At 43.1% G+C, this 25,352-nt stretch overlaps 1 protein-coding gene across 4 annotated transcripts in view; it reads right to left on the bottom strand.

Moving 5' to 3' along the window:
- The window catches only part of lnx1 (ligand of numb-protein X 1), a 153,786-nt gene extending 129,413 nt beyond the window's left edge, over nucleotides 1-24,373 (bottom strand). Inside the window, exon 1 of one of the 4 annotated variants that reach the window (XM_055636085.1) lies at nucleotides 23,984-24,373. The gene's annotated coding sequence lies outside the window, so the exon portion shown is untranslated. Of the gene's footprint in view, nucleotides 1-38; nucleotides 648-23,806; nucleotides 23,951-23,983 lie in introns of those variants that run through there. The other 3 variants (XM_055636111.1, XM_055636101.1, XM_055636118.1) reach the window with 3 other exon arrangements.
- Nucleotides 24,374-25,352: the final 979 nt, after the last annotated feature.

Here is a 25,352-nt window from a genome sequence, read left to right as displayed (position 1 = left end):
AGGGACAATTTTTACATTTACCAAGCCATTTACCATACCTGAACGTCTTTGGAGTGTGGGAGGAAACCGAAGATCACGGAGAAAATCCACACAGGTCACGGGGAGAACGTACAAACTCCAAACAGATAGCTCCTGTAGTCGGGATCGCACCCGGGTCTTCAGCGCTGCATTCGCTGGAAGGCAGCAACTCTACTGCTATGTCACCATAACCGCTAATCTCTCACCGCAGGACAAATGTGCAGTGTCCAAGGAATCAATGCACATAACGTTGGTTGCACATCTATCTCGAGTGTATCCCAGCAGTCTTTAGCAGTCAGCCAGAAGATAGCCTCCCCTTGAAGCCTCTACTGGCATTTAAACAACAATAGGAACAAGAATTGCAAAGTTATTCAAGTGGAAGTGTTGCCTCGCTATCCTTGCAAACAGTACTATGCCCCCCATGGAACATCTGGGCTGTCTAATCAAATAAGACCCAGTGCCAGGGCACTTTTATGCAAGCTCTTGCTACAGCATTCTTGTAATTAACTTCACCACAATCAGTAAGACAGAGTAAAGGCTCACTTGGCCTACAGTGTTTTGACAGCTGCAACAAGAATTTCAACAGGATTCTCCTGTCAGAAGACCAAGTATATAAATAGATGGAGAACAATTTATATTACTACTTTGTCAATTATAATGTTAAATAGCTATTTTATAATAGTTAAGCAATTTGTTCTAATTATATGAATGATCACAATTCAAACAATTAATGAATCATTGTAATTTAACATAAAAAAACATTCTCTTTGGTATTAAAGTTTCTGCATCAAAGAATTAGCTTTCATACATCTCATGCTATTTACTCCCAAACTAAACTTTGAAACAGTAATAAATAACCCCAAAATTGTTGCAATAGTCAAGTCTTCCGAATGTCACATACTAATCACCAAGTCCGAATATCAGGAATTAATTGAAATAGCCTCACCACCTTTTAGTACAAGGGAAAAACAACTGAATGCTTTATAAAACTCAACTTTCCAAAGTAATTGAGAGTAATTAGAGGAGGAAAGATTCTAAAGGGAGTAAGAGGCAACCATGGCTGACAACGGAAGTTAGGGATGGAATAAAACGAAAAGAATGGGTGCATAACATAGCAAAGAGTAGCGGGAAGCCAGAGGGTTGGGAAACTTTCAAAGTACAACACAAGGTAATAAAAAGGGGCATACGGGGTGAAAAGATGAAGTACGAGGGTAAGCTGGCCAAAAATATAAAGAAGGATAGTAAAAGCTTCTTTAGGTATGTTAAGAGAAAAAGCTTAGTAAAGTCAAATGTGGGTCCCTTGAAGTTAGAAACAGGTGAAATTATTAAGGGGAACAAGGAAATGACAGAAGAAATTGGATAGCAGTAACAGGATGTAGAAATCTTTGAGGATATAACTAGGAAAATGGACAAGGGAGAGCCAGTGGATGTAGTGTACCTGGACTTTCAGAAAGCATTTGATAAGGTCCCACATTGGAGATTAGTGGGCACAATTAGGGCACATGGTATTGGGGGCAGGGTGCTGACATGGATAGAAAATTGTTTGGCAGACAGGAAAAAGAGTAGGGATTAACGGGTCCCTTTCAGAATGGCAGGCAGTGACTAGTGGGGTGCCGCAAGGCTCTGTGCTGGGACCGCAGCTATTTACAATATACATCAATGATTTAGATGAAGGGATTTAAAGTAACATTAGCAAATTTGCAGATGACGCAAAGCTGGGTGGCAGTGTGAACTGTGAGGATGCTATGAGAATGCAGGGTGACTTGGACAGGTTGGGGGAGTGGGCAGATGGGCAGATGCAGTTTAATGTGGATAAATGTGAGGTTATCCACTTTGGCAGCAAAAACAGGAAGGCAGATTACTATCTAAATGGTGTCAAGTTGGGAAAAGGGGATCTGGGGGTCCTTGTTCATCAGTCAATGAAAGTAAGCATGCAGGTGAATTAGGGGATCAGTGAAGAAAGCGAATGGCATGTTGGCCTTTAAAACAAGAGGAGTTGAGTATAGGAGCAAAGAGGTCCTTCAGCAGTTGTATTAACCATTCCGTTCTGGGGGGAGGGGGGAAACAATTGTACTAAAAAGGTCAAATTTACTTGTGAGACCACACCCAGAGTATCGTGTGCAGTTTTGGTCCCCTAATTCCTGCTATTGAGGGAATGCAGCGAAGGTTTACAAGGTTAATTCCCGGGATGGCGGGACCATTTAAGAAGCAGTTAGACAGGCACATGGATAGGACAAGTTTGGAGGGATATGGACCAAATGCTGGCAGGTGGGACTAGTGGAGCTGGGAAATGTTGGCTGGTGTGGACAAGTTGGGCTGAAGGGCCTGTTTCCACATTGTATCAGTCTATGTCAGTCAGCATGAATCATCGGTCAAAGTCAACATGGATCATCAGTCAATGTCAGCATGGAATTATGAAAGAGAAATCATGTTCGTCTAATCTTCTGGAATTTTTTGAGGATGTAACAAGTAGAATGGATAAAGGATAGCCAATGGATGTGGTGTATCTGGACTTTCAGAAAGCCTTTGACAAGGTCCCATACAAGAGATTAGTGCCCAAAATTAGAGCTCATGGTATTGGGGGTAGGGTATTGACATGGATAGGGAACTGGTTAGCAGACAGGAAGCAAAGAGTAGGAATTAACAGGTCCTTTTTATAATGGCAGGCAGCGACTAGTGGGGTGCCACAAGGCTCAGTGCTGGGACCCCAGTTATTTACAATATATATTAACGGTTTTTAGACAAGGAAATTAAATGTAACATCTCCAAGTTTGCAGACGACACAAAGCTGGGTGGTATTGTGAGCTGCGAGGAGGATGCTGTGAGGCTGCAGGGCGACATGGATCGGTTGGTTGAGTGGGCAGATACAGAATAATGTGGATAAATGTGAGGTTATCCACTTTGGTGGCAAGAACAAGGAGGCAGATCATTATGCGAATGGTGTCAGATTAGGAGAAGGGGAGGTGAAACAAGACCTGGGTGTCCTTATACATCAGTCACTGAAAGTAAGCATGCAGGTTCAGCAGGCAGTGAAAAAAGCTAATGGCATGTTAGCCTTCATTGAGAGAGGATTTGAGTTTAGGAGCAAGGAAGTCCTACTGCAGTTGTACAGGGCCCTGGTGAGACCGCACCTGGAGTATTATATGCAGTTTTAGTCTCCTAATTTGAGGAAGGACATTCTTGGTATTGAGGGAGTGCAGCGTAGGTTCACCAAGTGAATTCCGGGGATGGCGGAATGACATGATGAAAGAATGGGTCAACTGGGCTTGTATTCACTGGAATTTAGAGAGGGAATCTTATAGAAACAGAATTCTTAAAGCTAGATGCAAGAAAAATGTTCCCCATTTTGGGAGAGTCCAGAACCAGGGGTCACAGTTAAAGAATAAGGGGTCAGTCATTTAGGACTAAGTTGAGGACTAAGATGACTAAGATTGAGATGTTTCACCTAGAGAGTTGTGAATCTATGGAATTCTCTGCCACAGAAAGCAGTGGATGCCAATTCACTGGATGTTTTCAGTGAATTTAGTTCTTAGGGCTAAAGGAATCAAGGGATATGGGGAAAAAAATAGCCATTATCATATTGAATGGTGGTGCTGGCTCAGAGGGGCAAATGGCCTACTCCTGCACTTATTTTCTATGTTACTATGCATCTTTGACCTTTACTAGGGGTTCAAGACGGCTCAGCACATTTGTGGCACTCTCAGCACAACACAAAAGGAAATTAGAGATAGTAAATGAATATTGGCCTAGTCAGTGAATAAAACTTTCTGAAAATGTAATTAATAATTTGTTAGAGAACCTAAACTTTCAAAAGATTGAAAAATGTGAACGATGTAGATATTGCCAAAAACCTTGACCATAGATTTACAAAATGTCTGTACATTCTCTACTCTGCCTCAAGGTCACTTATCTTGACAAATAATTGGCACTAGAAGCATGGTGATTTCAGATGCTGCTTCAGTGAAGTCTACTATTCTATTTATATTATACAAAATTAGACTATATGACTATATCATTGCACTTTTGTACTTGTATGATTGTGTATAGGATGATTTTACTGAATTGTATGCAAAACAAAGAATTTCTCTGTATGTGTAGTTATGCGATAATAATGTACCATTGGTAAAATGCCGACCTCTGTTTAACATTAAGATGAAGACACTAGTAAAGTAATTTGAGATAAACAGAGTGACCAATTTGTGCAGAAGGCCGACAATGATTCAAAGGTTCTGTGACAACGCAAAAAATTACAGTGTATGGAACGATCCAGTAAACACACTAATTTGTTTGTGATTGCACTTTCAATTAAAAAAAAAAAAAAAACTTTTAATGGGCTTTCAAAACATATTTTTGTGGCTATCAAGGGACTTATGGATGTCCTCAAGGCACTAATCCAGGTTGACCTTGGAGTAAACCAACACACACAGGTTTTCCATTTCAGAAGCCATCCTTTATTAATTTACACTTGCAACCAGCTGCAATTTAACACTAGTTAAGCACAAATGTTATGCTTTATTAACCTTTGGAAATATTGGAGATAATCTTTAGACAAGTGTTATATATTTTTTAATAACATTTCCAGAAGAGGGCCTTGTGGAATTCATTGCCCCAGGCAGTGTGTGGTATGGCAGTGGAGTACTCATTTAGGTTAGACTGTGGGCTGAACATCCAAAATGTGTCTAGATTTTAACCCATCGCTGGTATATACTTGAAATTTGGCACAGATTTAGATTAAAAAAATGATTGAGAAAGTATTCATACTCGTCAGTGCAAAAAGTTGTACACTAATTAATTATGATAATTATAAAAATGTATATACTGTTATGTACAGGTTATACGAGCTCCTGAACTCACCTGATTACTGGGTGAGGGCAGATCCTGTGTTCTCCCCAGTTTACTGAACCCCACTGACTGCCAGTGTGCAGAGTGGGGATCACGCCCGTAGTGGGACTGGAGCAGTTACGTGCCAGGCTGGGGTACAGACCTGTAAGGCATCTTTCAGTTGCTTTAAAATTCTTAAGGGGTTGGACAGGCTAGATGCAGGAAGATTGTTCCCGATGTTGGGGAAGTCCAGGACAAGGGGTCACAGTTTAAGGATAAGGGGGAAATCCTTTAAGACCGAGATAAGAAAAACATTTTTCACACAGAGAGTGGTGAATCTCTGGAACTCCCTGCCACAGAGGGTAGTTGAGGCCAGTTCATTGGCTATATTTAAGAGGGAGTTAGATGTGGCCCTTGTGGCTAAAGGGATCAGGGGGTATGGAGAGAAGGCAGGTACGGGATATTGAGCTGGATGATCTGCCATGATCATATTGAATGGCGGTGCAGGCTCGAAGGGCCGAATGGCCTACTCCTGCACTTATTTTCGATGTATTTAAGAGGAAAACGTCTTATTTTGGATGTAAATGTCACATTATGACCAAAAATCAAATACTGTCGTTTACTCGATGAATAATGATTTTTAAGTAACAATGAGCCAATATTAATGTTCGAGCGCCCCCCCCATGGTGCCTTTCAAATGAGGTCTACTACCTTTAACCTAAAATACCCCAAAAAGTGTTGCAGTGTTTGTGTATGTGTACTGTGTCTGCGTCTGTCTCCGTCTGCTTGTGCGTCCGCGTCTGCCTGCGTTCGCACGCGTGTCTGTGCCTGCATGCGCGTCTGTCTGTGTGTGTGCATGCGTCTGTGTCTGCGTGTATGCCTGTGTCTGTCTGCCTGCATGTGTCTGTCTATGTCTGCGTGTGTGTGCGTGTCTGTCTGCGTTGCGTGCGTGTCTGTGTGTACCTGCTGTGCCTGTACCCCAGTGTTTATTGTTATGCACACTTGTGTATGCATGCATGTAGATGTGTACATGATAACAATATGGTTCCAACATGTCCAAAAGGTCACCTGCCCCTTATTTAACCACCCCCCCTCAGTCATGGCTACACCAGTAAAAAAAAACACACACACACAAATTTAGCATCCAGCACAAAAGCAGCACATCATTTTATTCACCAGTACTCCTTAATCATAAGCCATTCACTCATTCATTAATTCAACACACTAAACAGCAAAATTACACTGTATATAATTTATTTTCCCAATCTTTTGGTTTAGATTGCATAGGTGGGTATGTCATGGATGGCTAGTTTACAAACTTAAACATTGCATTTATTTGTTTTTATCAGTTCACGCGACGTACGAAAGAAAACACCACAATGTCACAATAATAATCATGTCTTTGACCAGTCTCCTTCTTTGGAGAACATTGTTACTCTAGTACAGTTGGGAATTCAAAGTATTCTTATCCAGAGTCTTCCTCAAAGTGGACTAGTCTACGGACTCAAAGCAGTCGAATGGGATTCTTAGCATTTGAACTTTAAGTCAAAGGAAAATATCATGACAATAATGGACAGAGCATCATACAGTATTTAGAAATGGAATGATAACTCTGGGACCATATTATTAGATGGGAAAATAGATAAATACCTAACTACAATTACTCATCACTAATTAGAATTTTACTGTGCAATTAAAGTAATAGGATTTTACTAGTAATAGAATACAGAGAGTACAAGTTAACAAATGCAGAAACTAATTTGTTCTTGTCAATTAAGTATTTTTTCACCCAATCATTGTCTAATTCAATAATTCAGTGTGGGAGGGCATTGGAAAATGTTCTGCACAAGATAGAACAAAACCATCTTAATATCCTCTGCCGATTGAGAGGAGCTTAATGTGCTCTTTTTCTAACATATCAGAATTACGAAATTCACTATAAATTGAACTGCTACAACAAACAGTGCCAAACTTGAGATCAAACAATTCAACTGTTTCTTTGTATCTCATATTCCAGCCTTTAAACACACAACATCCTTTACCAAATTATAATCATGCCTTGCTGTGCTCAAAATGACAAAATATGTCACTCTGGGAATAAAAGCCTCTTCCTGCAAAAAAGAAAAGTAGCTGCTTTTAACCTATATATTTATGGTCAAACTCAGGAGATTGAAGGATTTCTTCAGTCAGCCTAACTTTGGCAGGCAAGTTGTTCGGGATAATTAAGGGACAGTTTAATTTGTCATTTAGAAGACAGCTAACATGGAGTTAGGAAAAGTTCAGTCTCATTAATCAGGCTGAATTGTGAGGTGACTGTGATGTATTAGTACAGTAGATGTACAAAGGTTAGTAGGCTATTTGACAGGAGTCCACCTGGTTGACTGATTGATTAGGAAAGCAAGAGCTCATTGAATGCATAAACTAGCTCAGGAGCAAGAGTCACAGACACTGGTGATCAGGCACTTTAGTGACTGGCAGCTGTTTGCAGTAATGGCTCAGCACTTGGCTGTTTTTGGCATACTTCAATATTTTGAACTAAAATGCTGACTGGGGTCATGATTAGTCAAGCTTGAAGTTAATCCAACAATCAGCAGCATGATTAATGAGAGAGGAAAAGGCAGAAATCCAACAAGTGTGGCAAATGGAATTCAATTTGCAAAAATGTGAAGTGATGCATTTGTGAAGGAAACTGGAATGTACAATAAATGGTAGGCTACTGAGAAGGATGTACTGTAGGAATATTAGGGCCATGAAGTGCATGTCCATACATTCCTAAGCCTGATAAAGCTTTTTTTTTTTTTTTTTTTTTTATAAATATAAAAGGCACAAAGAACATTGACATTTTTGACTGAATCACAGAATAGGGAGGTCACACTTAAGCTGTATAAAACTCAACTACAGAACAGTGTCGACAGATCTGATCACTTTGTGGAAGTGGGAAACCAGCAATCAGAGACAGTTGATCACTCAGTCGTGGTGATCAAGCAGACAGCATCTAGAGTCAGGGGAGGGCAATGTGCAGGAAGGTGAGAAAGGCGAAGCATGGAAGGGACAAGGAAGACAGGTGTGCGTGTGTGCGTGTGCGTGCGCTTGCATGTGCTTGCGCGAATACTGACAGAGAAAGTATCAGTGTGAGGTGTTGCAAGTGAATGTACAAAACGGAAAGTTGAAAGTAAGATCATGTATATGTGGACATGCTCCATCCACACATCCAGCCAATTGCCAGGGTGCCAGTTGTATGTACAACTATGTCCCCACTCCGTGGCACCAGCCACACACACTCAATTGCACCAGTCAGAGTTATACAGTACAAAAACAGGCCCTTCAGCCCACCTTGTCGATGCCGGCTAAAATGGCATTCTGGGCTAATCCCATACACCGCTAATATCTTCTTACTCATTTATCGGATATTAATTTGCTTATCTTTCCATGAATTTGGAACATTTAGTGGAGACATTGTTTGAGACAGTTTCCTAGTGTCTTGTGGTACTGGTTGTAGGTGGTCCAGGTAGTTGAAGCATACAGAGGAACAAGATTTGTTGCTGTCTGGTAGACCATATGTTTTATGCCAAATCTGACAAATGGATCTTCAAATACCCTTTTCCTCTATAAATCAAGGTCTATGCTGACACATAGTGAATTTCATCAATGTCTGCTATTGCCCAATTTGACTTTGGGATCTGGCTCCCAAGATATTTGAAGAGGTCCACTTTTCCCAGGATCTGACAGTGGATCTTTGTCAAAGGGCAGTGTGGTACAGCAGTTACAGCCATATAGAGGAGCACAGTCATGCAGATTTTTAAAGTGGAAAGCCCACGCTCTCGGTGAAAGTATTGACAATATTTTGGACTACAGCCTTGGAGCATTTGCAAACGCAGGTGTCATCGTGCACAGTGCAAATTGGTGACAAATGCAGGTGACGTTGGTTCTGGAGCATTATCATCACAGATTCAGCAGCTTCACATTAGTTCTGAGGAGTAACCAGTTCTCAGTCACTGGTAAAAGATAATTAAAGAAAATTTGCCCTGTGGGAGCAGGGAGACCTACCTCTCTATCATTGCCACAGTCAGACTTGTCTCCATTCTGGAAGACTGTCACAATTCCAGCATCGCTGAAGACCATGCAATGTCCCCATTCCCAGATGAGGGTAGTAAAGCAGTGCATTGGTAACTATTAGGCACCTAATCGTCTAGTTTTACAATTTCAACAAAAGGATGTTATCTGTTCCCAAGGCCTTGTATATTTTGAGCTGGAATGTAGCACTCGAATTCCTGTCTGTCAGTTGCGGCAATAAAGGCTGGTCTGATTAGGCTTTGGAGGGATTGAGAAAGCAGTATCCCACTCAAGGATGAAATCACAGTTGAGGATGTCTTTGATGATGACACTTTGTCACGTGTACCTAGGCACAGTGAAATCCTTTATTTTGCATGCTGTGAAATCATACTAGAGAAAAGCACAATCAGAGACAAGTATAAAAGTACAATGTTTCTTCCTGTGTGGATTGACAGCCTCTCTACGATGAGTTCATCCAGTCTCTGATTCTGAGCTCGGTTAGATTACAGATGCGTTCACAGTGTTGCCGAGTCAGCACTGGTCAAAGCTGTCAGTGGGTTATTCATCTTCCTGCATTCCGTCCATCACCACCTGCCAGGCACGGAAATCGCTATCAAAACATGGGGGGGACAACATTTCTTAGCGGCCACGCGCGCATGCGCACACATGCGAGGCTTCGGCCTTGGGCCCTGTGGATGGTAAAAGCACGAGCTGACCTGGTTGGTGACCGACTCCGAGCTGCAGCAACAGCAGCTTCGTCCGCCCTGAATCGTGGGTCTTCAATCGGCCCATTTGCGGGGGCTTCAACATCGGGAGCCTCGATCGCCTCGACGCAGCAATTTGACCGCGGTGCGGTGGACAATCCGGGGCGGGCGATGAAAGGCCCCGTGAACGGGCCGATTCAAGCTCCGCTCTATGATCTTTCCTCCACCAGGACGTCTCCCTCCACCAATCACCGCGCTCTATCCTCAGTCCCACCCCCCTTCTTCCGCCTCTGACCGACACCTCCCTCCTCCAATTATCGCGCTGAATCATCATCGTCCCCCACCACTGCTGGCTGACTGACGTCTCTCTCGTCAAATTGGCGCCCTCGATCATCAGTCCCACTCCCACTGTCTCACGGAAAGCGGAGATTATTTAATAGCTTTTTTTCAGTTTTAAAATACGGATTACAAAACATGGGGTGGGGATCATCCCCCACCTCTCAAAACATGGGGGAAAACGTGTCCCCTGTTCCCCCTCCCCCGGGATTTCCGCCCCAACCACCTGATCTTTTTGGCATCTGAATCTACTGCTGGATCTCTGCCTTCAGGTGGTTCTTGGGGTGCAAGTCCATAACTCCCTGAAAGTCGCAAGACAATTTGATAGACTGGTAAATAAGGCATATGGTATGCTTACCTTCATAGGTCTGGGCATTGAGTACAAGAGTTAGAAAGTCATGATGCAGCTATATAGGACTGTGGTTTAACTGCATTTGAGTAATGGGTGGAGTTCTGGTCACACCAATGCAGGAAGGATGCAGACAGAGGCTTTTGAAAGGGTGCAGAGGTTATGAAAATAATGCCTAGATTAGAGGGTATTAGCTACGAGGAGAGGTAGTAAGGATTAGGTACCAGCAGACAAGAGATTGAGTTGGCATCATGCTCTGGCACAGGCATCGTGGAGTGAATGGCCTGTTCCTGTGCTCTGCAGTTCTGTGCTCTAAACGTCTTTGAAGAAATGCAACATATACATAGATAATTGGCAAATTGTGACTCGAGTGGCCAAAGTGAAGGAACAGTATTCACAGTGGTATCGAGTACCCAGAGCCCATGCATCAGGTAAACAACAAAGTTCCTGCATAAGCAGCTGGAGAAATACATCATCTCAGAAACAACTCAACCATCTTCTCCATCCAATTAACGCCCCAATCTCAATAATCACCTCTGCTCCACAAAATCAGAATGCAAGTGCGGTCAGGGTGTATTTGTGCATACACGTACATTTGTGCACTAAACCTCTGCAGTATAGCTTGGTCCACGATAACGTTGAACCTTCTTGCTGCTAGACCAGAATCCCATTCTTGTCAAGACAGTGATAGCGGTGTGCAATGGCCACCTCACATTAATGTTTTAACAGTAAGGGGAGGGGTGAAGGGAAGAAGGAATGGTGTCCATTATTGCCAATTTACTGCTACACAGTGAAGGCATTATATTTGTATGGAGCAGAAACAAAGACTGCATGTGCTGGTTAATACACAAAAGGACACAAAGTGCTACAGTAACTCAGCAGTTAGGGCAGCATCTCTGGAGAACATCGCTCGGGACATTTCAGGTCAGGACCCTTCGTCAGACAGATTCAGTCTACCGAGTTACTCCAGCATTTTTTATCTTTCATCCTTGAAACTAGGCGCCAATGCTGCTGATCTACACCAGCGAACCCTTCCTCACCAGTCAATGGATATTTTTAATTCGGAGATCGATTCTTGATTATTACGGGTGTCAAGGGTTAAGGGTAGAAATCAGGAGAATGGGGTTAGGAGGAAGAGATAGATCAGCCATGATTGAATGACAGAGTGGACTTGATGGGCCGAATAGCCTAATTGTGCTCCTATGACCTTCTGGTGCACCTTGCGAGCCAGGGATGGCATCAACAGGTTTGTCTGAAACCTGTCTTCCGAAATCCGTTCTAAAGAGGTCTGTTAAAACAAGGGTTTACTTTACTGTATAGACATTTTCTACGCTGGAGAACTAGATTGCAAATGAGTTATCTTCAACCCAAGAAATGTGACCACTTTTCTAATATATTGAATAAAGTGTTTGGTTAATTATGTTATTTTTCCAATAATTAGAAGAAATTTGGAAAATGTAATACATACTGTACCCACATGCACCATTACAATAAACAGATGACTCATTTAAGATTGCTTCTTGAAGAATAATATGTGATTCAACGTAATGATAACAAGACCGAGTAACAGTATGGTCAATTGTAGACAGTACAGAGGTAGAGTTTAGAGCTACACTTATGATTTTAGTGCCTATTTATATGCAAGCACATGTTGGATTGATTAGATTGTCGGTCTGTTAAGAGTCTCTAATTTTGTAAACATCCGGTAATGTCTGTCAAAACTAATTGAGTGTTACACGCTATATACACAACATTAATGTTTGAAACCAAGACCAAAAACTATTCTGGTCAATGAGATGACATGGTCTCTTGCAAGAACGACCGCAATAACTGATAACCAGATAATGACCACTATAAGTGGTAATAAAACATGCGATCCTTTAATAAACTTTAAAGCAGAAATATAATGTAAATTATAAAAGAGCAGAACCACAGGACAGAGAGGGGCAGGGGAGGGATCCAACCAAAATAAACTGCTGGAGGAACTCAGCAAGTTAGGCAGCATCTGTGGAGGAGTATAGGAGGCAACGTTTTAATGCAGGCCCCTTCTTCACTACGAAAACGGTCCAAAACACCATCTACCCATTTCCATCCACAGATACTGCTTAGATGCAGTTCTCCAACAAACAAACCCATGGTTTGAATATGTCATGGTTTAGTCATTTTTACTATATGTAGGACTGCAAGGCAACAAAATTTCGTTCAGACCGCAAGGTTTGAATGACAATAAAGGCTACTTTGACTGATGTAGAATATAAATAGAATTTTTAAAAAACATTTTTAGATGATAAACCCACCACTCTTTGTGCGAAAATCTTACCGCTCTGATTTCTATGAAATATTTTCCCTTCACCTGAACCTATGTGCTCTCGATTCACCTGCTCTGGGCAAGAAACTCTAAACATCTACTTGGTCTACTCCTTTCATGATTTTATACACCTCTATAAGGTCATCCTCCTGTTCTAAGGAATAGAGATCCAGCCTACTCAACCTCTCCCTATCGCTCAGACCCTCTAGTCCTGGCAGCATCCTTGTAAATATTCTCTGTATCCTTTCCAGCTTGACAACATCTTTCCTATAACATGGTGTCCAGAACTGAACACTATACTCTAAAGGCGATCTCACCAACATCTTATAGAACTGCTTACTCACCTTACATGACTTTCCAACTTCTATACTCAATACTCTGACTGATAATAATAAATAATAATGATAAATGGGATTTATATAGCGCCTTTCTAGATACTCAAGGCACTTTACATCGCATTATTCATTCACTCCTTAGTCACACTCGGTGGTGGTGAGCTACTTCTGTAGCCACAGCTGCCCTGGGGCAGACTGACGGAAGCGTGGCTGCTAATCTGCGCCTACGGCCCCTCCGACCACCACCAATCACTCACACACAGGCAAAGGTGGGTGAAGTGTCTTGCCCAAGGACACAACGACAGTATGCACTCCAAGCGGGATTCGAACCGGCTACCTTCCGGTCGCCAGCCGAACACTTAGCCCATTGTGCCATCGTGTCATCCCAAAATAACTGATGAAGGCCAATGTGCCAAAAGCCTTTTTGACCACCTCATTCATATACCTGCGATTCAACTTAAGGAAGCATGCACCTGCCCACGTAGGTAGGTCCCTCTGCCCTACAACACTCCCCAGAGCTCACCATTCATAGTGTAGTTCCTGACCATGATAGATTTCCCAAAATAATACCTCACATTTCACTGTATTCCATCAACCATTCCTCAGCCCACCTTGCCAAACGATCCTGATCCTGCTGCAAATTTTCACAACCATCTTCATTATTTGCAAAACCAACTAGTTTTGTATCATCAGCAAACTTGCTAATCTTGCCATACATGTTCTTATCCATAGCATTGATGTAGATGACAAACAGAAATGGGCCCAGCATCAAACCCGGAGGCCACACCACTAGCCACAGGCCTCCTGACTGAGAAGCAATCTTCCACTATCACCCTCTGCTTCCTTCTATGAAGCCAATTTTCTATCCATTCAGCTGTCTCTCCTTGGATCCCATGCACTCCAAGTCCTGGACTTCATAGAATATGGTTAGAATATTCAGGCCATAGACAAATTCACAGAAATGTTACATGAGTTAATATAAACACAAGATGCAGAAAGCTCGAAGAGAGAGCTAGAAGTGTGTTGCGATGTTTAAAAGGTGCATTGAAGCACAGGGGTTTGTGCAAGGCTCACTGGCATAGAAACTCTATTGTGCAGCAAGGCCTTGTGCATTATTTTCTGTGAAGAATGGACTTTCAACTAACACGTCTGGTGGCCAATAAGCAGCATTCAGGGAGGAATAGGTAGGGAGCTTCTGAACCAAAGAATGAGAACATCAAATGTCAGGGGAAAGAAACATCAGGCGCAGAGGAGGCTGAATTGAGTAATGTGATTTCTTCAAACACATAAGCAGGGGCTGTGAGTAATGGCTGGGAGCAAATTCCCAAATAAAGTGTCAGGAACTCCTTGTGAATGCCTCAGACCCCATAGCAGCAGCTGGTAATGTATGGTGTGGTAAGGTAATCGCCTGCAAGCCTCAACTCTACAGTATAGGGGTTTTAGTGAGTGAACTTCAATTCCTTGAAAAAATCTTTTGTGCAACCGATATCAAAATATGTGCCACGTGCTTCATGCCACCCCTGCTTATGCTGGTGGTTCAGGCACATGCACCAAACACAAGGCCAAACTGTCAAATCTTTGGGAGGGCATAAAACGCAGATAAGAGACCGCACAACTATTATATATAATACGGACAGGAGTAGGCCACTTCCGATTCAAACGTTATTGTCATTGTGCAGTGTGCAGTACAGAGACAACGAAATGCTTCTCAAACCTACCCGTTCAATGCGATCTTGGCTGACCTGTGCCAGGTCTCTTCATCTGTTCTGTACCATTTCTCTTTATTCTTAATCCTCCGAAATCTATACACTTCCTCTTTCAATACTTGCAAAGATCTACCATTTACAACCATCTGCAGTGTAGAATTCCAGAGATTCACCACCATCTGCAAGAAGTTCTGCACTTCAGGTTTTAAATAAGTTCCCTCATCCTTGTTACTACGTTTCCTCATTCAAGATTCTCCCACTAATAAATGCATCGGAACATCTATCCTGCCATCTCTGGAATTCTCTGCCACAGAAGGTAGTTGAGGCCAGTTCATTGGCTATATTTAAGAGGGTTAGATGTGGCCCTTGTGGCTAAAGGGATCAGGGGGTATGGAGAGAAGGCAGGTACAGGATACTGAGTTGGATGATCAGCCATGATCATATTGAATGGCGGTGCAGGCTCGAAGGGTCGAATGGCCTACTCCTGCACGTATTTTCTATGTTTCTATATCTTTTCAAAAAGATCACCCTTTAATTTTCTAAACCCCAAATATAGATCTAAATTCTTTAACTACTCATGATAGAACAAATATATTATCCCAGGAATTATCCTAGTGGATGGCAGTTGCCTCCAACACTAATATAACCTATCATAACTAAGGAAATCGAAGTGATGCAGTGTGAGGTGTGGCCTTAGTAACACTTCCCGTGTCTAAACTCCAACCGTCTTGCTATTGTTCAATGCACCTGCCTATTAACGTTTCTTACGGCAATCTTGCACCATTTATACACCTTTAGACACTGGAATGTATGACTCACATTTTCCCTCATTATATACTCAATTTCCTAACTTTTAACACAATCAAACTACCCATCCCAAATGTCATTGCAAATATAAGCACATCAACACACCCTCACACCTAGTTTGCATCATTTACACTTTAAAAATGATTGCATACAAAGTAAATTTCTGATTTGCTTTGTTATTAGTGGACTCAAAGTGATTTGATGCCGTTTAAAAATCACGGTATAATTCGGAGCAGCTGTAAATGAGCAGTTGCCAGTGATTAAACTGAAACGGATATGAAATTAAATGCAAGAGATTTAGGACAGAGCTGAAGCAGCACTTAAAAATATAGCATTGTGCGTGTGATTGGCATGTAATGAAAGTCAGCTACTAAATTAAGATAGGTCAACATAAGGTTGGATGAATGATTCGGGAATACAATTCTGGGAACAGAATAACCAAAACGAGGCCTACTGCTCAAGTATGGAAAAAAATAAGTTTCTATGTTGTTACTTGCAAGTAATTTAACATAATAGGATGCAAAGCTCTGGAGCAACTTCACAATCTGAAGAAGGGTCTCGACCTGAAAAGTCACCTATCCACATTCTCCAGAGATGACCTGCTGAGCTACTCCAGCACTGTGCCCTTTGTTTCTGCTATTTAACTAACATAGTACTTTTAGTGCAAGTTGGTGTTTAAACCCGCTGAGTTTCTCCAGCATTTTTGTGTACCTTAGTGTTTAAATTGGCTATTTCAAAAACATGAACAAGAAAATAGTTGACAATTAAGAAAATTACCCGTCTCATATACTATGAGCAATCAAAGTAAAAATAAACAGGAACAAGTCCATTTGCTTAACTTCTACACTGTTGAACATTCAAATTTTTTTCACAAGCTGATGAATTTGTTCAAACTTATAGCATTATCAATTGTGAAATTAAATACCAAAACAATGTCTTTGGTTATCTGCTGCAAGAGAGTCTGAAAGAATGAAGGCCAACAAGAACAAGGAAATCAACTTGCTCCAGCATAATCAGATTATTATATACACGATCATGCAATAACTGGCTTGATTGAATACCTGTATTTTGCTGCCTGCGTCAGCTTTATTTTATTTCTGATCCATTTAATATGTTGCCATGGAATTCCTGAACTTGGAAATGGAGAAACAACCCAGACACAATAATCCATCGTATCAGGTACTTTACAGTAGTCAAATCCATGATATGCAAAAGAGATAAGTAAACAAACTCCAGTACCCTACATACTAAACCATTTTAATTCATGGTTTAATACTACACATGGTACAGCTGTTTTTGGTGCTTTCCATATTATTGTTTTAACCTATCCCGATCTATCATGCAAGACCAAATTTTTCTTCCTAGCCAAAAACAGGCCAGTAATTGGTGGATGCAGGTGGGGGTTGGGGGTGTTTGACCGCGTGGTTGTTGAACAAAGGGTAAGAGGAAAAGACAGAAGGTGTGAGACAAAAGCATTGATCATCATCGAAAACATCAACAGGCACGGGTGCCTTACAATGCTATGTACGACAGTGATCGCAACTTCTACTGAAGTGTGGATGACCATTGGCTTGCTAGGAGCTCATCCGCCATTTGACAGGTCCACAGCCCCTTTCTCACCTCCAAACCAGGTGGGGGAGACGGTTTAGTCACTGACTATCCGACCATGGAGCAGGTAGCACGGGATTACATGGTACCCGTGGCGGGGGAACTCAAAGCATTGAAGAATTGTAAATTGTGAAGAGAGGGGAAGGATGTAGGCGGGAGGGGAAAGAAATAGGTGAGAATCTAGTGGGGCACAGGGTGGGAAGGGGACTGGGAAAAGGGGAAGGGGAGGATTATGTAGTTATCTAAAATTGTGGAATTCAATATTCATACATTTGGCCTGTGAGCTGCCTGCCCAAGTGTAAAACGAGGTGCTGTTCCTCCGGTTTGCATGCGGCCTCATGCTAGCAATGGAGTACAGTACAGAGACAACGAAATGCATTAGACAACGAATGCATTAGACAACGAAATGCATTGGCTTGCTAGGAGCATAGGAAATGGTTTGCAACTGGGAGATCCAGTAGGATCGAGCACGTATCCAGCGAAACAGTCGCTAAGTCTACGCTTGGTCTCACCAATGTAAGGGAGGCCACATTGGGAACATCGGATGCCGTAGAGGAGGTGAGAGGTGGTCCAAGGTGTGCATGAACCACTATCTCCCATGGAGGAACTATTGGGGTCCCTTGATGGAGGCAAGGGAGTAGGTATAGGAATTGGTTACATTTCCTTTGGTTGCAGGAACAGTACCTGGAGAGGAGGTGACGTGGGTGATGAAGGATGAGTGAAGTTGCAGAAGGAGCGGTGTGTAGATAAGAAGGGATAAGTAAACCTCTACTGAAATCAAGTCCAGTTTAATCCCTAATGCCATTAATGAACCAATAAAAGAGAAAATCAACAGACATCAAATATTCGCATTTTTAAACTCTCAAAAGTTTCCATATGGTTCATGTGTGGTTTTGGACAAACTGGTCTAAAATGGGAATACCTTGGTGACAATGTCTCTTACAACAATTAGGTTTCCTGTTCTTAAGAGAAAGTTTGCAGAACGGGTCACTATATTGCGTAGAGGACACAATCAGTTCATTTGATTTTACATCAAAGCACTAATTTACTTATATCTGCATTTGCTTTATCAATTTTTTTTTAAACACGTGTAATAGTTCATTGGGCCTATCTTTAGGTCAATATACTCTGTTGGCAACATTTGCAATTCAGAGTCCAAAGATTGTTGAATACAAAAAGTTATTGATTGAACACAATGTGGACCAGCATTCTCTTACTGTAACTGTTGTACTTCAATACGTCATTTTCTTTTGGATGAGATATTAAAGCCACAACTGCTCCCTCAAATAGATGCAAAAGATCTCATTGTATTACACAAAACTATATCTACCTTGTGTCTTTGCTGGTATTTATCACTCATGGGATGTCATGTTGCAGTTGTACAAGATGTTAGTGAGACCGCATTTAGAATATTGTGTTCAGTTCTGGGCACCATGTTATAGGAAAGACATTGTCAAGCTTGAAAGGGTTTCGAAAAGATTTACGAGGATGTTGCCAGGACTAGAGAGTGCGAGCTATAGGGAGAGGTTGAGTAGGCTTGGTCTCTATTCCATGGAGCGCAGGAGGATATAGATCTTATAGATGTGCACAAAATCATGAGAGGAATAGATCAGATAGATGCACAGAGTATTTTACCCAGAGTAGGGGAATCAAGGACCAGGGGACATAGGTTCAATGTGAAGGGGGAAAAGATTTAATAGGAATCAGAGGGGTAACTTTTTCCACACAAAGGGTGGTGGGTGTATGGAACAAGCTGCTAGAGGAGGTTGGGACTATCCCAATATTTAAGAAACAGTTGGACATGTGCATGGATAGGACAGGTTTGGAGGGTTATGGACCAAGCGCATGCAAGTGGGACTAGGGTAGCTGAGACATTGTTGGCCAGTGTGGGCGAGTTGGGCCGAAGGGTCTATTTCCACAATGTATCATTCTATGACTCTAACCAGAATAAATCAATGTTCACGTACTGCTAATTCAGGTAATCTGGTATTATTGTTTAGTACATGGAATAAAATGGCACAGCATAGCAACAGGCCCTTAGGGCACCAAGTCTATTAGTCATGATGCAAATTTAAACTACTCCCATCTGCCTGTACATAGTTAGCATCCCACTATTCCTGTCCATGTCTGTCTAAATGACTCTTAAACAGAGTTTCTGCATCTACCACCTCCACTAACTGCATTGCAGGCATCCTCTGTAAACAAACTTAGCCCACTATTTCCTTTAAGCATTTCACAGGGGCCGAGGAATGCTTTTGAAAGTGGGGGGGGGGGCTGAGCTGATGAGAAGAGGGATGCTGTTCCACAGTCTAGGTGCTGCAACCACAAAGTCAGTATGGACCAAAGTCGGACGACCTGAGGGACCTGGAGGTAGAATCGTGGGTTAGCAGATTTTTGATGTAGGTGGGGCAAGCCCATTAATGGGTTTGTATACATAAAGGAGGAGCTTGAAATTGATTCTGAACCGCACTGGGAGCCAGTGGAGAGAGGCCAGAATTGGGGTGACATGGTCACTTTTTCGGGTGCCCGTCAGAAGTCTCGCTGCAGTGTTTTGGGCCAATTGCAGGCAGGACGGGGATGATTGGCTGATGCCAGTGTAGAGGGAGTTGCAGTAATCAAGGCGGGAGGAGAAAAATGCGTGGATGTTCTTTTTCAAGGTCGTCAAATTGGAGGAATGGTTTGATTTTAGCAATCGTGCGAAGCTGGAAGAAGCTAGCTTTTACCACAGCATTGACTTGTTTGTCAAACTTCAATGCGGAGTCAAATATCACGCCAAGGTTTTTGACGTGAGGTTTGAGTAAGGAGGTTAGGCTTCCAAGGCTGCCTGCTATCGTTTTGATGGAGTCCGAGGGGCCGAGTAGGATGACCTCAGACTTGCTCTCGTTTAGTTGGAGGAGGTTCTGCGCCATCCAACACTTTATATCCTCGAGGCAGTGCATAAGGCTGAGTAGATTTGATCGGTTGTTGGATTTCAGGGGGAGATACAGCAGTGGATTGTCTGCATAGCAGTGGAAGGAAATGCCGTGCCTTTAAATAAATTGGCCTAGGGGGAGCATATACAGAGAGAAGAGAATGGGGCCTAGGATGGAGCCTTGTGGAACCCCGCTGCAAAGGCTAGCTGGGGAAGAGAAAGAGTTGCCTATGTTAGTAGAGAAACTTCTACCTTTGAGGTAGGAGACGAACCAGTTCAGGGCAGTGCCATCAATACCAACCCCGTACCGGAGACGGTCAATTAGGATGGAGTGGTCCACTGTATCAAACGCTGCGCTGAGGTCAAGAAGGAGCAGGATTGCACAGTCGCCGGAGTCGATGGTGAGAAGGAGGTCGTTGTGTACCTTCAACAAGGCAGACTCTGTGCTGTGGTGGGCCCTGATTGGAAACTTTCCAGGGTGGAATTTTGTTGTAGGTAAGGCATTAGTTGATTTAGAATGACGTTTTCAAGGACTTTTGAAAGGAAAGGCAGTTTGGAAATAGGTCTATAGTTGCTGGGCAAGGTGGGGTCTAGGTTGGGTTTTTTCAGGAGGGGCTGGACTACCGCATGCTTGAAGCAGGTTGGACCAATGCCAGTGGCCAGAGAACTGTTGATGATAGAGAGGATGCTGGGACCGGCTATTGCAATGACATCCTTCAGAAGGGCAGAGGGGACAACGTCGAGGGGGCAGGTTGCAGGTTTCATAGTGGGGACCAGCTTTACAAGGGAGGGTAGAGTAACGGGTTGGAAAGAGTCTAATTTAGAAAAACTACACTCAGACTAAATCACATGCCCGATGCCCTGACTCTGTGCCTGAAAAGACCAATAGATATAGGAAAGGTCCTAGAGTGCAGGCCGCTACAAGGAGGGAGACCATGATTTCTGGGAGAGATTTAAAACAGCCCATCGTATTTATGCTGGCGATGGGGTATATAATTAGGGTGGCAAATCACCACAGTTTAATTCAATCCTAATGAATTGCCTACCCCAGTAGGTGGTATCACAAATACAGACCAACGTAGACTGGGCAGATAATGAGGAAGCTCAGCACAGAAGGGCAGTGTTTGCATTCTGGAATGCAGGGAAGGAATCCGACCCCTCAGTTATACCTGAAATAAAATGTGACTATTACATCCAAGCCAGAGAGGTTGATGAGATAGTCCCTCGCCCATTCTATGCCCATTCGCCTGCTCGAGAGGAACATCCTGTCGGTCCTGTCGGACTGTGGTACTTTCTGCTTCTACCACCTCCCCCGACAGGGCATTGCAGCATCCTCTGCAAAACAAACTGGGCCCACTATCTCCTTTAAGCATTTCAGAGGGGCCATGGAATGATTTTGAAAGTGGGGGCTCTCCCTCCTTCTCCATCCCTTCCGCTCGGCAGCAAATCACAGCGCTTCATTCACTGCCCCAGATCTCAACTGTGAACTGTGCTGCAATTGGCCGTTGAGCAGAGGGGATAGAGTCCGTTTCCACCGCGGCTGGTCATGGTTTTGCCGCGCTCACTGCTTGTTCTGAGATTCTGGATGGCAGATGAGAAAAATATGCCATTGGGCCGGATAATTTCAGGTTTTGAAGCATGTCTCGCCAAAAATGTGGAGGGGCTGCAGCAGGTTTGACAGTCCAGGTTTGACCAATCTCAAGTTCAAGTGAGTTTATGGTGATGTGTCCCTGATAGGACAATGAAATTCTTGCTTTGCTTCAGCACACAGAACATAGTAGGCATTTACTACAAAACAGATCAATGTGTCCATATACTATAATATAAATATATACACACACATGAATAAATAAAATGATAAAGTGCAAATAACAGATAATTGGTTATTAATAATCAACGTTTTGTCCGAGCCAGGTTTAATAGCCTGATGGCTGTGGGGAAGTAGCTATGCCTGAACCTGGTTGTTGCAGTCTTCAGGCTCCTGTACCTTCTACCTAAAGGTAGCAGGGAGATGATACAGGCAGCGACTGCGATTGATCCCCTCGATGGAAGGAAGGTCAGAGCTGATGATGGACTGGGCAGTGTTTACTACTTTTTGTAGTTTTTTCCTTTACAGGGCGCTCAAGTTGCCGAACCAAGCCACGATGCAACTGGTCAGCATGCTCTCTACTGTGCACCTGTGGAAGTTAGAGAGAGTCCTCCTTGATAAACCGACTCTCCGTAGTCTTCTCAGGAAGTAGAGGCGCTGATGAGCTTTCTTGATAATTGCATTAGTGTTCTCGGACCAGGAAAGATCTTCAGAGATGTGCACGTCCAGGAATTTGAAGCTCTTAACCCTTTCAACCATCGACTCGTTGATATAAACGGGGCTGTGGGTCCCCATCCTACTCCTTCCAAAGTCCACAACCAGTTCCTCGGTTTTGCTGGTGTTGAGGGCCAGGTTATTGTGCTGGCACCATATGGACAGTTGCTCGATCTCTCTTCTATACCCTGACTCATCCCCATCAGCGATACGTCCCACAACAGTGGTGTCGTCAGCGAACTTGATGATGGAGTTTGCACTGTGACCGGCTACGCAGTCATGAGTATAGAGCGAGTACAGCGCTCCTTATAGCTAATAAACTAACCCAAGCGACATTCTGGTTAACCTCTCCTGCACATTCTCCAAATCTTCAACATCCTTCCTCAGTGTGGCGACCAGATCTCCATACAATATTTCTAACGTTATCTAACCAAAAGTTAATACAGCTGCAAAATTATTCCCAATTTTTAAACTCATGAAGACAAGCAAACTGTAAACCTTTACCAGCCTATCCAATTTTGTTGCCATTTTCAGGAAGTTATGTCCTTGCATTCCAATATGCTCCTCAAGGTCCTACCATTTTAAGGTTCAAGGGTCTGTTTATTGTCACGTGTACCAAGTAAGGTACAGTGAAACTCAAATTACCAGTGTACACGTTTTTCTTGCTTGAACGTAGACAATACAGTAAAGGGACGAGACCTCCAATCCGCAATATTTGTGCCAAACATGATGCCCAGATCAACACATATGCCTGCACATAATCCATATACGTATATCTAAAAATGTTTTAAATGCCACTATTGTATCTGCCTCAAAGCACTTTGCACACCGTGTGAAAAAAAAACTTGCCACACACATCAATTGCGTAGGGAGGATGATTCATATACAAATTCAGAAAGTTCCGCCCTTTGATTGTCACGCTATGCACCACATATTGTAAACTCTACAACAATATTCATTTCCATTTCCCTTAAAATCTAATACAAACTGTGACAAACCAAATAACATCTTGGACAGATTCCTTAGATATTACTATTGTTCTTAACGGCACAGTAAGTGAATCTTACAAACCCATCAACAATCAACAATGCTTCCGTGAAACCATTCTCCGTGTGTTCATAAATAGATCAAACTATGGACACCGTCGCTCCCGAACCACTAAATACACTTCCCCAGAAGCGAAATTACATAGAAATACACGCGAGGAATCACCGGTGCATGCAGTTGGATACTTATGACCGAAAATAATGCAATACCATCCATTGATTTTCCAATTTAAAAAGTCTTATCTTATAACCTTGATCTGCAATTACATTTTGATTCCTAGAGCGCAAGGATTACATTTACAGGTGTGAGTAAAGCCCACACCCTTTCAGGTTTTGTACTTTGTTCTTTAAACACCAGCTCCCTGAACGAAAATTAACAGCGTATTTAAGATCCTCGTCTCCATTTCCAATACCAATTTGTATTTCTTGCTTCCAAGTATACCCAGGTGTTGTGTATAATACCACCACCACACCACCACCACCAACACTGCGTGCAACTTACACGGAATATTAACCTGTTCCCAAGGTGAGAACAACGAGGCAAAGGTGCGCTCAGCCAGCCCGCCCGCTCGCCCGCTCGCCGAGATCAAACTATCACAACCCCGGGCTTGAGGAATAGGTTCACAATTAACCGGCATCACTGAGTATTGTCTTCAAATGCAATTGGTCAATAACTCACCCGTCGTCAACAAACAATATCAAAACAAAGTGTTTGAAAACATTTCCCAAAGTAAAGTGCTTCGAGTAAACAAAGTGAACCTGAGTGGCTGCACCTCCCAGCCCGTGAGTGGTGGCGGCGGCGGCGGCCCGCACATATCCGGGGCGGGGCATCAACCCATGGAGCCAAACTGTCCTCACACCCATCAGCAACTCAGGTGAAGGTGAGAGGACAGCGGGGAAACGTGAGATCCAGCGCACGAGTAATGATTATGATCGGGGTTGGCCACACCCTTGTCCTCCAACCATCGTCTCCTTGCTGTGGTCCCGTATGGCGCGACTGCTCCTCATGTGGATCCTTCCTTATAGTACGATACAGCGTGGAAACTGGCCCTTCGCCCCCAACCTGCCCCATCTTCACTAGTCCCAGCTACCTGCGTTTGGCCCTTATCCCCCTCCAAACCTTTCATATCCATGCAACTGGCTGAATGTTGTGATGGTCCATACCTCACCAACCTCCTCTGGCAGCCTGTTCCCTCTGCCTACCACCCTTTGTGCAAAAAAAGTTGCCGCTCAGGTTCCTATTAAATCTTTCCACCCTCATCTTAAACCTATGTTCTCCGTTTCTTGATTCCCCTACTTTGGGCAAAAGTAATCTGTGCACTTACTCGATCAAATCCTCTCATGTTCATATGCACATCAAAACGATCACCCCTCAGCCTCCAGTGCTACAAGGACCAGGGCCCTAGCTTGTTCAACCTATCCCTATATAGCTCAGGCCCAAGAGTCCTGGCAACATCTTAGTAAATAATCTCTGCATCCTTTCCAGCTTAAAAACGTGTTTTCTATAATAGGGTGACCAGAATCGAACACAATAATCCAAATGTGGGCTCACCAATGCCCTGTAAAACTGTAACATGACAGTTCTATAACTCTGTGTTTAAGAAGGAACTGCAGATGCTGGGAAATCGAAGGTACACAAAAAAGCTGGAGAAACTCAGCGGGTGCAGGTCTGAAGAAGGGTTTCGGCCCGAAACGTTGCCTATTTCCTTCGCTCCATAGATGCTGCTGCACCCTCTGAGTTTCTCCAGCTTTTTTGTGTAGTTCTATAACTCTGACTTGTGAAGGCCAAAGTGGTGAAAGCCTTTTGGACCACCATATCTACCTGAGATACCACTTTAAAGGAACTATGCACCTGCATTCCTAGATCCTTCTGCTCCACAACACTCCACAGAGTTCTGCGATTCACTGTGTAGGTCCTTCACTGGTTAGATGTCTCAAAATGCAACACCTCACTCTTCACTGCATTAAATTCCATCAACCAATCCTCAGTCCACCTGTCCACCTGATCAAGATTCTTCTACAATCTTTGACAATCATCTTCGGTACCT

This window comes from Leucoraja erinacea, chromosome 1, assembly GCF_028641065.1.
Source record: "Leucoraja erinacea ecotype New England chromosome 1, Leri_hhj_1, whole genome shotgun sequence".
NCBI lineage: Eukaryota > Metazoa > Chordata > Chondrichthyes > Rajiformes > Rajidae > Leucoraja > Leucoraja erinaceus.
This window is presented reverse-complemented; position numbering and strand designations above follow the sequence as displayed.